The following is a 13,144-nucleotide window of genomic DNA, read 5'->3' as shown; positions in this document are numbered from 1 at the left end:
CAGGGTGTCCTCCTGTCTGGGCGTTAGCAGTCACTGGAGCTGATGGTTTCACTAATCTTAGTAACATTAGCCTGGGCCCTGGCAGCAGCCCGGTGCTCTCTGAGAGCCCTGTCCCTGTGGGGGTCTGGGCACAGTGGCGGGACGCCGGGCATGGTGTGGCCTGCTCTGCGTCACCTCTGGGTGGAGGGCAGAGGGGATGTGGTGAGAGTTGTGTGGGGTCCCGCAGGGCCGTGTCCACGTCTGGCAGCCAAGGGGGCCCGGGCAAACTCGGCCCATCAGTGCAGAGCACAGCCTTGTGCCCTCCCTGCTGCTGCCCGCCCACCTCTGACCTATTCTCGGGGACGTGGGGAGCCTGTGCATTCCTGCTCCCTGTAACCAGGGGCGCAAGGGCTGTGGCGTGGCCTGGGAGGTGCCTGGGCCTGGCCTGGGGCCGGGGCAGCTCCATGGAGCCAGGTCAGGGGAGACCAGCAGGATGACCATGTGGTTTGTCGCCTTTGGAAAGAGAGAAAATGGTCACCCCAGGTGGCCCTGAAGGAGACAGTGTCCAGGAGACAGGACATGGGCCAGGAGCCCTCCACCCTCTTCAAGGCAAAGCCACGGTGTCAGTGGCTGGCAGAGGCTCGGCTCGCCCAAGCAGCAGGCTCAGTGCCCCGAGCCCCTTGCCTGCCCCCCTCCCCAGCAGCTGGTTCCAGACACCAAATGGGGAGCAATTTGACTCCCTTCCAGGCACAGCCAGGCAGCGCAGCGGGGCCTCAGCCCTCAGCCCTGAGCACCTTGTCCTTCTCCCCCACTCCCCACCTCGCAGATGGGGTGTGGGCCAGGAAGCTGGCTCTTCGGATTAGGGATTACTTAGCTGTCATTACTGCCCCCTGTGGGCTGGACGGGAGAGGAGCTGGCAGGCACAGGGGTCCCCTCCCTGCATGTCTGGGTCAGCCCTGAGCTTCCACCGTCACCATCAGCATGGCGGGGTGTCCAGATGGGGTGCTCAGCCCCAGCCACCCTCCCTTCCTTCTCTCCACCCGGAGGCCCAGCCACCCCTGTCAGATGGGGCTTAGGAAGGACCAGAGGCACCATCGGGGTTCCTCCTCACTTCAGCCACCACCCACTCCCTCCTGGGGCTCCCCGAGCTTGCTCCCATGGTACCCCCTTTCCTCCCATCCGCTCTGAGCATCAGGCTTATCTCTCCCTCCTGGTCATGGGGGGCGGGGGGTCTGGGAGGCCTCTCGGGGCCCAGAGTCTCTTGCTCTGGTTTGGGGGCAGGAAAGCCTGTCATTCATTCTGTCCTTCCCAGTGAAGCCCATTGGAACCCTGGGGGTGAGTAATGCATCCTGCAAGGCGGCTGAGGTGACACTAACTCCCTCCTCCTGCAGGTCTGCAGGCACCTCCCACAGCCAAAGCCAAGGGCAGTCAGAGGCACAGAGCCCACAGAGGGAGCACATCACAGCCGACTGCAGCATAGTGAGGAAGACTGATGGCTGCACACTGGAAGGGAAACAGCAAATCTTGACAGTCATTCACACCTTAGTGAGAATTGGTATCTGAGACACTTTCCAAAGGAAGTGGTAGGAGAAAGAAGGTTTGGAGAGGCGAAAAGCAGAGCTCTATGAAGTAGTCCCAGAGGCCAAAGGGGCGGTGACCGGCGCTCCTCCAAGTGGACATGTCCTCCACTCCTGCCCAGCAGATACATTCAACTCCATGTCCCTGTCCCTGTCCCCACAAGCAGACAAGTCTGAGAAGCTCCTGGGGCCTCTCCAAGGACCCCCCCTCCCTTTCCTTTTCCTGTTGGAATCACCCAGAAGCAGATGGCGAGGACCCTGGAGGAAGGTGTGGGTTAGGAAGCCAGAGGCTCTCAGAGGTGGAGGAAGGTGGAGGGGAGAGAAGCAGAGATGGGGTGGGAGGAGGGAGGAGAAAGGGAAGGAGAAATGGGCCGGTAGGAGAGAGCCAAGGAGTGAGAGACAGTGGTGTGGAGATGAGCTGTGGGAGAAAATCCTGAACTGGAAAAGCAGGAGGAATTAGCCCAGAGGCAGAGGTGGCGGGCCAGATGGGGCAGTTGCACCTCTGGGGATGTTGGACCCTGAGTCATCTGTCCCTCCTTGTGGGGCTGGGCTAGGCCGGGCTAGGCAGGGAGGAGGGAGCAAGGGGTCTTGACAACCTCATTTCCCTGCAGAACCCCCATCCTCTGAGCGCCCCGCCCCCTGCTAGGCGCACAATGGCCACCTTTGTGGTGGTCTTAGGGGATTCAGCACTGAGGCGTGGCAGGGGTCCCGGCCCCACCTGATCAGAGGAGAGGGGAGGAACTCCCTCCCCCAACCAGGGTCGGAGAGCCAGGTGAGAAGGGCGCCTCCTGCAGAGACCTGTCCTCTGAGCCTGGGGCAAGCTGTGCTGTGTTGGCACACCCACCCCAGCCACACAGGGGGACGTGGCCAGGCCTCCTGCACAACAAGCCTGCGGTGGGGGTTCTGAGCTGCGGCACCACCCACACCCGCGCTTGGAAGCTGCGGGGCATTTTGAGGTGACAGGGACCCAGAGCAGAGGTTGGGCCTGGAGCCCTGTGTCCATGCCAGCACTGCCCCTTCTCCCAAAGCCCTCCCCCTGCCCTCACACGTCCACTGCAGGCCCTGCCACTGGCCTACAGCCAGACCCTGCCCTCACACGTCCACTGCAGGCCCTGCCACTGGCCTACAGCTAGACCCTGCCCTCACACGTCCACTGCAGGCCCTGCCACTGGCCTACAGCCAGACCCTGCCCTCACATGTCCACTGCAGGCCCTGCCACTGGCCTACAGCCAGACCCTGCCCCACTTTTCCTTCACCCTGGATGGAGGGCAGGGTCTTGAGGCCAAGAGCCAGCGGTTCCCAGATGTGTCCATGGCCCCGCCCCTATTTGGAGGAATGACAGGTCTGGTGCCCAGGAGGGAGCAGCGGTGTGACTAGGAAGCAGGAGCAGAAAGGGCGGGGCTCTTCACGGGTTTCTGTGGCTTTGTTTCACCCCACGCTATTCCCTATACACTATACACTATTCACTATACACTATTCACTATTCGCAGGCTTTCACGCTGGAGGAAGGGAGGGATGGGGTCCCGGACAAGTCCCTCCCTTCCTTCTCTCCACCCGGCTCCAGGGAGCCACCTGACCTGTACACACGAAGGGCTTTGTGCGCACAGAGGCCGCTGCCTGGAACTGGGAGCCCTGAGCTGCCAGTTCCTGCGACTTTCACTCAAGCCAGGAGCCCCCGCCCCACATGCTGGGAGCTGGCAAATAAATAAACCCACAAACACAAACTCCGGGTGTGCTGGGAAGAAGGCCGGGCGGGTGACGCTGGGTGCCCCCTGAGCCCACCAGAGCGGTCACTCGCTGGGCCTGCAGCAGGAAGTTGACCTTTATGGCACCTACAGATGCTCCAGGGCCACCGGGAGGCCCCCAGCTGGCACAGAGGGCGGACAGGCCGAGGCTGGCGGTGGCCCCCTTTCCCATGCAGCGCCCACCAGTCAGCTCCACCCCCAGGCCCGGGCCAGCTCTTTCTCCCCGGGGCCAGGGGGCTAGCGTTGGGGCTGAGGGTCGCTGGGATTGGAAGGGGTGAGCTCTGGCCCCGTTGATGCCAAGACTCTGAGAGGTAAAAATGGGGAAAGAAAATGCCTACAGGCCGGGCCGGGGATGTGCACAAAGCTGGTCTGATCCAGGGTAGGCGTGCCCACCCCCTGCCCGCCTGTGGAGGGCGCTGCTGGTGGTGAGGGAGGCAGAGTGTAGGTGCTGGGCCAGAAGAGGGAACAGGTCTGTGAAGACCTTCCCGTGGCCCTAGGAAAGGGCATCTGAAGAGAGACTGGGGGTCTGTAAACCTGAGGAGACCTCCCCTTCCATTGCAAACCAGGTCCAGGGAGCTGGAAGCCAGAGCAGGCCTGACCCTCTCCGGGGGGAGGGAGCATCTGCCCCGCTACACTGAGACCCTGGCCCTTCAAGGGACAGGACTAGGCAACAAGTCCAGCGGGAGGCGCGAGGAAAATGAGACTGGGGTTCAAGGTTGGGTTTCAACACCATGGACAGCGGACCCCCCTGTCTGGGGACCCTCCCACATCCACCTCCCCTCCTGGGCAGAGGCAGATAGGGACACACTCCGATGAAGCTGGAACTGGGCTGGCCAGTGTCCCCTGCCCTCCACCCCCACCAGTGCCAGCATCCGGCCTGTGTGAGGCTGTGGCTGCCAACCCTGCAGGCTGGGGGTCGCTTCCCAGGCTCTGGCCTGAGAGTGGGTGGTGATTTCGCGTCTGTGCGGAGGAGTGGGGGGGGCTGCAAATCCCCTGCCAGAGAAAAGGGCATGCCTGACACCGGCAGGGAATGTGGGCTGGTAGGGTCAGACCGAAGACCACCAAAGGGGGAGGGTTTCAAGGGCAGAGTCCCAGCCCCTCCCCGCTGCGCTCTTCAGGGTCCCAGGGGCTGGAGAGCTGAGGAAAGAAGCAGGCTGGTGCGCCCACTGGAGGAGGGAGGGTCAGCAGGCTCCACTCAGGGCAGATGGTGCAGGGGCTGGCGGCCTGAAGGGAAGGAGGGAGGCAGAGGCCTGCTGGCCGGTCCTGGGCCTGCAGTTCCTTCTGTCTGCGCGGAACAAAAGCCGATGGAGACGAGGTCGGTAGCTTAGGGAAACTGCGCGTCCTTGGCCCTTGAGGGCCCAATCGGGGTCAGTCCTCAGAGGGCACACTGTCTGGGCAGCCAGGCCACCAGGTGTGGCCATGCTTCCTTGATATCCGGGCAAGAACTGCTACCCCGGTCGACACAAAGAAACGGGGGAGCAGTGTTTCACTGGGTCACTATCTCCCTTCTCAGTGTCACCACCAGGGCAGGGCCTACGGCGGGGAGGCCTGGGCAGGAGCCATGTGCTTTCTCTGCAGGTCCCTTCCTGGGGCCAGAGGGCCTCTGGGGAGTGACCGGGAGCTCAGCGGGGGCAGGTACAGCCTGAGCGTGGAGGTGTCCTCAGTGGGGCCAGGCCTGCTGCCGGCCTGGTGTGGCTGTGGGTGTCCATGGGCTCCCGGAGGGGCTGTCGCTGGTGGCCTGCAGAAGCCGCATTCTTGTGGGCGCGGGTGGGACGCAGGAGGGTTCCAGTGTGTGAGAGAAACAGGCGTTTCCATGGCCGTATGTGCGGGCGCAGGGCACCGGGCTCGGTCCTGGGCGCTCAGGGTGTCCGCGTGAGCAGAGGAGCACCCAGGGTGGGACGCGCGAGGGTGCGAGGGAGGCGCCCGCGCAGTGCGTGTGTGCGCGCGTGTGTGCGCGTGCGCGCGTGTGCACGGCCCTCCGCAGTTCTCAAGGACACCTCGAGAGGCGGCGGCAGAGCGGTGTCCGGTGACGTCACCGCGCGCCCCAGTGATAATCTCTCGGTGCCCGAGCCGCGCTCGGAAACGCACGGAGGCAGCTGCGGCGGCGGAGGCGGCGGGGGACAGCGGCGCCCCGGGTCCGGCGAGCAGGAGCCGGGCGCCGAAGCCGTGACTCCGAGGACTCGCCCAGCTCCTTTGGCGGCGTCCCCCGCCCTCCTCCACCCGGGGCAGTGGCGTCCGGGAGGCTCATGGGCACCGAGGAGGCGGCGGAACGGGCTGCGCTAGGAGCGGAGGCGGCGCTGGGAGCGGAGGCGGCGGCGACAGCTCCCGCCCGCGACCGGTAACTGTTCGGGCCGGGCTGGGGCGAGCCCGGGAGCGGTTCCTCCGGGTCTCCCCGTCTTTCTCACCACCTACAGCTCGAGCGCCTTCTTGCCGCCCCGTGCACGGGGAGAGCGAGCTCGCTGGGTTGTGAAAAGACACCGGTTTTCATCTGTGAGCATCGAAATTCTTTCCTTACCGCATTGGCTGCGCGCTCGTGGGTCGGGTGGAGAGGGGCGCCGCAGGGGGCGCTCGCGCTGCCCGGAGGCTCGGCTCTGCACCTCGGGGCGGCCGCACACACCCGCTCACCCCTCCCTCGCCCACCTCGGCTCCGGCGCCTCCTCGCCGCGATCCCGCAGGGCGCCGGGCCGCCGGGCCGCCTGGAGGGGCTTGCCGGGCCCCTCCCGGATGCGAAGGGGGCGAGGACGGGGTCCTCAGAGTTGGGGGCGGGCCCGGGCTGGAGGCCGAGCAGCACCGTCGGCGTGGCGCAGCGCCCCGCCCCGCCCGCCCGCCCGCGGCGAAGACGCCGGAGCGTTGGCGCCCTTCGCGCGAGGACTCCACGCGAGTCGGAGTCACGGCCGCAGCCCCGACCCGGCCCGCCCGGTCGCCCGCGCAGCCCTGAGGGCCCCTCTGCGTGTTCACAGCGGACCTTGATTTAATGTCCATACAATTAAGGCACGCGGTGAATGCCAAGAGAGGCGCCTCGCCGCTTCTTTCTCATGGAAATGGCCCGCGAGGCCAGCCCGCGGCGCCCCTCCCGCGGGAGGAAGGCGAGCCTGGCCCCCGGCGGCCCCTTGCGCGCCGCGGATAAATCCGGCGAACAATGCGTCCTCCCGGAGGGCGGCCCAGCTGCGGGCCGGGGACCTGGCCGCGGGACACAAAGGCGTCGCAGGCGGGCGGGGGCGACGGAGAGGGAAGCCTGCGGCCACCCGGCCTCGGCCCTCGGCCACGTGGGTCTGCAGCACCGAGCGCTGAAGAGCCTGCAGCGGGCGCCGGAGACCGGGAGGGCGTCCGGGAAAGCGCGGGGACCGGGAAACAAAGGGAGGGTCCGCGGGGAGCAGCGGAGCGGGGGTGGGAGCCGCGGGGGGCTGGGGGCGCCATGCGCTGGGTAATGGGTGGCTGGGAGGCTGGGTTTGGGGAGGTCCGGCCACCTTGCTGGCGGGTCCGGGAGCTGACCGCGGTGCTGGCGGTGGGGCGGCCTCACAGGACAGGAGCACCACCGGCGCGAGGCCAATTGTGCCCCGAGGGCCACTTGCCCAAACCGCAGGACTGTTGCTATGACAACGAGGGAGGGAGTAGGGTCTGAGGTCACTGCAAAGTCTGTCCTCCCTCAGTGGGCTGGGCCGCGGGGTGGGGTTGGCCCTCACTGAGACCCCGCAACTGCCCTGAGCCTGGAGGACGAGGTTCAAGTGAGGAGGGGGGAGGACAAGTCTACACGTGTCCAGGGTGCAAACAAGGGCAGGTGCATGCGCCTGACCGCACGCGCCCCAGACCTGGCTCTGGACTATGCGGGACTCAGGCACGTGAGGCTCCGCAGCCGAGGGGGAAGGTGTCAAACCCCTCCTCCGCCCTCAGCAGCCGCAGTGACACCCACTCGGGTTTGCTGCAGGCATTTTTTTCTGTCCTGGGGAGCCAGCGCCACCTGCTGGTAACGTGGCACGCGCTCTGCCCGCTGGCTCCTGCCTTCCTGCCCCCAGCCAGTTCCCTGACTGCTCCTGGGGTCTTACTGGGCTACCTCGGTGCAGACAGGCCACTCTGGCAAAGATCAGTGGCAAAGGCACAGGAAGGTGCCCACCCTCCCCCTCCAGCAAGTCCTCAACCCTGCTTTGCAGTTGCGCAGTTTTTCCCCTTAATGGCAGCTGGGATGAGCCCCTCTGGCCAAGTAGGGCCTTGAGCAGGGCCTTGGTTCCCTCCAAATTCCCCAGCCCTGAACCCCAGGCCTGGAACAGAAAACCAGCACAGAGAGGACCACTTAGGTGTCAGGCCTGGCCCCTTCCCCTCCTAAAGCCTCCCCCACTCCTCAGCCCAGACCTCCAGCCCCTCCCTGAGACAGCTGCAGACATGAGCAGAAGCCAGGGCCCCCATGGTCCTGTGCCCACCCTGAGCCAGGCCCCTGTCCCTCCATCTCCTGCCCCCGTGGAGCACAGGGAAGTGGCAAGGACGCCCCAGCAAGCCTGGGCCTGACCATGGAGAGGCAGAGCTGGCCCCACAGCACTGGCCTTGGGCATGGTGGCCTCTCCCCAGTCCTTCCTCTGTGAGGGATGTGAACAGCACCCAGAGGCACCTCCAGTCCAGTGTGTGGAGGGAGACTGGGGGAAGCCCTGGGTCTGATGTCCCTGCTGTTGTGGAAGGAGCCAGGCTTTTGTCCAGTCTGAGCTTTCACTTGGGGCTGCTCAGAACCTCCCTGAACCCCATTATGGACCCTCCCTCTGAGGGAAGCTGGCCCCTGCTCCCCTGGCTCTCTGGGCTTCATGCTTGCCCACCTCCCTTCATGGGGCTTGGCTCCTGACCAGATGAGCCTTCTGAGTGGTTAGCCAGGCGGGAGGAGGACACCTGGAACTGAGGGCCCCGGGCACTGTCCTGGGCTGGTTGGTCTCTGATTAGGGTTCCCCCTGGAACAAGTTTGGGAACACCCTCCTCCTAGAACCCTCCCTCAAGGAAGGCCTAAAGTCACTGCACCATGCCCCAGGGTTCCTGGGCTCCCCTGAGCAGGCCTCGCTGGACAACTGCCGCAGTGCAGGCAGGGCTACATGCCCAGACCTCATGGCTGAGCCCAGGACCTGCGCTCAGTACCCAATGCGGCCCTGCGTGTCCATGCTCAGCCTCCCTCCCTCCTGCAGTCACATGCTCCACACACACCCATGCTCAGAGCACTGAGCCCCCTCCAGAGGCATGGCTGGGTGCCCTGCTCAGTGCTCACCGCCCCAGAGCTCCTGACCAGGGCCTGGCCCACCAACACACCCTGCAGAGGTGTGGGAGGCATGCTGAGGGCCGCAAGCTTGAACGAGTATGCCGAACATCCCTGAACCCCAGCTGCTCACTGACCTGAGGCCCAGCCCAGGGCTGTCCAGAAGGGGGCCACCTCCAGTGTGGGGCCAGGGAGGGAGACACAAGTAGATGACTATCCCCCCATCTTGACCCTGCCCAGGGCCTCTCTGCTCTGAATAAAACCTAATAAACAGTCAAGGCTGGAGCCAGCTGCCCGTAGCCTCCTCCACAACTCCTCCAGGTGTCCCCTGGACACAGCAGCAGAGAGGGAAATGCTACAGGGCCAGGTAGGGGTCAGCCAGCACCAGGCAGCCACACACCCCACCCTCCTGGCTCACCTTCCAGACAAGGCCCCTCAAGTCCAGGCCCCAGGCTGGGAACGGGGCTCTCCAGGCTGTCTGCTGCCCCAGCAACCTCTGGCTCGGGATATAAGCCTGGACACTGGTGGTGGGTGGCCCTGAGAAGTCAGACCCTTGCAGCCCAACCTGCACCTCTGGGCTCCCAGCAGCTAGTGGGGTAAGAATGTTTGGAGGTAACTCAAACTGAAGAAATAAAAATGGTGAGGTGCTGTTCCCCAGCTCGTCAGAGGGAGAAAGGACGGCCAGTATTTCACCTGGAGGTGACAAAGGAAGGGAGAGGTGCACACTTGTGCACCTCCTCACCCCTGTAGCGGGGCATAGAACTGGCTGTGGAATCTGGGAAGCAGGAGCCACCCTCCTCACCCCCTCCCTGCCCTTGGGCCAGGAGCTGCATGTCCTCACCCCACCTGGATACTGGCCCACCTCCCTTCTCAGCATCCCACTCCCTGTGGAACTTGTTTCTCTGCACAGAGGAAAGAAAAAAACCCATGCAGCTCCCAGGGGTGGGCAAGAGAGGCTGCCCAAGCGAGAGGAGGCCAGGGCTGACCGCTCTGGGGCACGTGTCAGGAAGAGCCCGGAAAGGACACATTTGCATGGACAACTCACCTACATTCCTACAGCTGTCCTTGTCCCCGCAGAGGTGGCATGTACAGACCACCAAGGCTCCCTTGTGGGGAGTCAGCAGCAGCCAAGACCAGAATGGCTACAGAGATGGGCGCACACCTACTCTTTCTAGGTCTACTCCCACCCCAGCTGGCCAGGCTGATCCCCGCACCCCCACCACCCAGAGAGCTCACAGCAGGAAGGCAGGGGCAGGAATCACACCTGTACTGGGGAATGGGAGCCAGAAATGATTCAGAAGAGGCCCCTCTACAAGCCATTGCTGCAGACACTGATGGGGGTGGGTCCTGAGAGAAGCCAATGGCCACTGAGCCACTCCCCGGGGCTGAGTAGGAAACTGAGCAAGATGGAAAGGCACAGCCCCTCTAATAGGGAGCAGGGCTCTACGCATGGGCTAGTCCCCAGCCACAGGCTGCAGGTTGGTCAGGCTGCCCTAAGATGCCTGTGGTCCCTGCAGCTCCTCCCTTCCACGACTCCCTCCCCCAGGGAACACAGCCTCCTGGCAGGAGCTGACCCCAGGATCACACGCGGTGGGGACACCACTCTGGCCCCAGAGTCCAGTGACCTCAGCAGGCTTGCACCTCCACGCGGGTTTATGCCAGGGCCTCCAGGCTTGGGAGAGCACCTGGCTGTGTGTGTGTGTGTGTGTGTGTGTGTATGTTTATTTCAGTGAAGAAGGGAGAGGGAGAGAGAGAGAGAAACATCTGTGTTGAGAGAGAATCATTGATCGGCTGCCTCCTGCACACCCACCACTGGGGATCCAGCCTGCAGCCCACCTAGCTGTCCTCTTGTGTGACGGCTCTGGAACCTCCTGAGAGCCCCAACCTGGGACCAAGCCCGGGAAGTAGGCCCTGTGAGCTCTCTGCACCCACAGGAATGGATGAGCGCTGCCATGGTCAAAATGTGCAAATGGTCAACAGTCTGCAGCAGATGTTGTCTGTGTGGGGTCAGGATGGGCCACTCCACAAAGCACACACACCAAGCCCAGGTGGAGTCTGAGTACAGCCAGCCCTCCCTTCAGGCTCATCTGTGAGGACCTGACTCTGCACCTGCCTCCTGCAGGTGCCAGTGCTCACCAGACGAGGGTGCCTCCAAGCCACTGCAGGATTGTGCACCTGGACAGGACCAGTGGGGACCTGAGCACTTCAGGGACAGCAGAGGCCAGCCCCCAAGGTCATCTCTTGTGAGAGTGACAGCAGAGGCAGACCCCTCCTCCTGGGAGACTGCCCACTGCCCTGACTCCAAGGGAAGGAGGGACACCCAGGCCCACACAAGAGGCCCCTGCACACTTAAATGCTCTTCATTCATTCAACAAATATTTCTGAGTCTCTCACAGGGACCAGGCCACAAGTGCCACTGAGGTCAGGGCAAGCCTGCTGGGGATGAGACCCTGATGGGCAGAGAGGGTAACAGGTTCCTGCATTCTGCCCAGGGACCCGGCTGGAACTGAGTCAGGGACAGAGCAGGTGCCTCTTGACAACAGCAGGCAGAAGGTACCCTCCTCCCTCAAGCCATTGGGCCGCAGCTCCCTGCGCCTTGGTTTCCTCATCTCCGGCTGCAGAGTGAGTTAAGACATGTTCATTCAGTACATGTGAGCAGTTATCATCACCATCTCTACCATCATCATCATAATCACCACCACCACCATTATCATAATCATTACCATCATCATCACTATCATTACCATCACCATCAACACCGTCATTACCATCACCATCACCACCATCATTACCATCATCACCATCACCACCATCATCACCATCACCATCATTACCATCACCATCATTACCATCACCACCACCACCATCATCACCATCACCATTATCACCATCATTACCATCATCACCATCACCATCATTACCATCACCATCAACACCATCATTACCATCACCATCACTATCATCACCATCACCACCATCATCACCATCACCATCACCATCACCACCGTCATTACCATCACCATCACCACCATCATTACCATCACCATCATCACCATCACCATCATTACCATCACCATCATTATCATCACCATCACCACCATCATTACCATCACCATCACCATCATTACCATCACCATCACCACCATCATTACCATCACCATCACCACCATCATCACCATCACCATCACCATCATTACCATCACCATCAACACCGTCATTACCATCACCATCAACACCATCACCACCACCATCACCATCACCATCACCGTCAACACCATCATTACCATCACCATGAACACCACCATTACCATCACCATCAACACCATCACTCTCACAGGATGGGGACCTATTTTCAGTTACTTGAAGCGGAATGGGAGATGCAGACCCACTGGAACTGTGGTCATTCAGAAGACCCATGTGCTCCTAAGAAGGTGACCACATGCTGAAGGCGCAGGAAAGGCAGAGATGAGAGTTTAGTGAAGTGTGGGGTGCTCAGTAAGATAGCTGGGGTGTGATATCAGGTCCCCAACCCCACATGAGGAGCGCTCTCCCCAAGCCATGAAGGCCCCCAGCCATCAGTATCTAAGAAGCCCCAGACTCAGCCGACACTTGGGCAGTCTCCAGTTTCCCCACAATCCTCCAAAATGTCAGGGAGACCAGTCTTGGCACCTCACTCACATCTCCGAACCACTTCACACCAGAGCTGTGCAGAAACCCTAGGCCAGGGGTGGGCAACCCCTGGCATGTGTGCCAAACATGGAATGCCAATAACTTTTGCTGGCACACGAAACCCTCTCATAATCTTCCATTTAAATGTTTTTTCTTAATATCGACTTTTTTATTTTTCAGATAAATTCAGTGTAGGTGCATCTTAGATAAATAAATAATTTTACATAACAAGTTATCTTAAAGACCATAGACATGGATTGACGAGAGAGGGGAAGAGCAATTTCTATGCCTCTGCCTTCTCTCCTTGCCTTCCTAGATCCGACCAGTGTTTTGGTTTCATCCACATATGCTTGTGAATCTTTGTTCTCAGTGATGAATTTTGTTAAGTCTCGTAGTAGGAGTAGCCTGATGGATGAAAGTAGTAGTTCGTGCATATCTCTGAAGGTCACGAAATATAAACCTGATGTAAAATCTCTGTCATCAGTGATGCAGCAGCAAAAGTCCCACTGATAATATCAAACAGAGTCATAAAGTCTTCTGTCGGACTATCAGTGTACATGTATACACTAAAAAAAAAATGTATTTTTCATCATCATATACTGTGTTTTTGTCGCTCGAATGAATTTTATTATTTCTTCAAGGTTCTTCACATATGTACACTGTAAGAGATACCAAGTAGGCGTAACATGTTCTCAAAAAATTAGGGTTGGCATGCAGAAGAATTTTGAGTCAGAGATTTTGCTGGTTTTGGCACGCACTCACAAAAAGGTTGCCCACCCCTGCCCTAGGGGCAAGCCATTCTGCTTCCTGTTTAGAAGGCAGTCTCCCTTCATCCAGACCCTCTTCTTGGGTCCTTCCCAGTAAATAAAGATGAACTCTGAGAAGAAACAGTCTACTGGGTGTTCTTTTAGCGCAAAAATTTCACCATGTGACTCTCATCCACAGAATGA

The sequence above is a fragment of the Myotis daubentonii genome, chromosome 8 (assembly GCF_963259705.1).
Source record: "Myotis daubentonii chromosome 8, mMyoDau2.1, whole genome shotgun sequence".
In the NCBI taxonomy this organism is placed as follows: domain Eukaryota; kingdom Metazoa; phylum Chordata; class Mammalia; order Chiroptera; family Vespertilionidae; genus Myotis; species Myotis daubentonii.
This window is presented reverse-complemented; position numbering follows the sequence as displayed.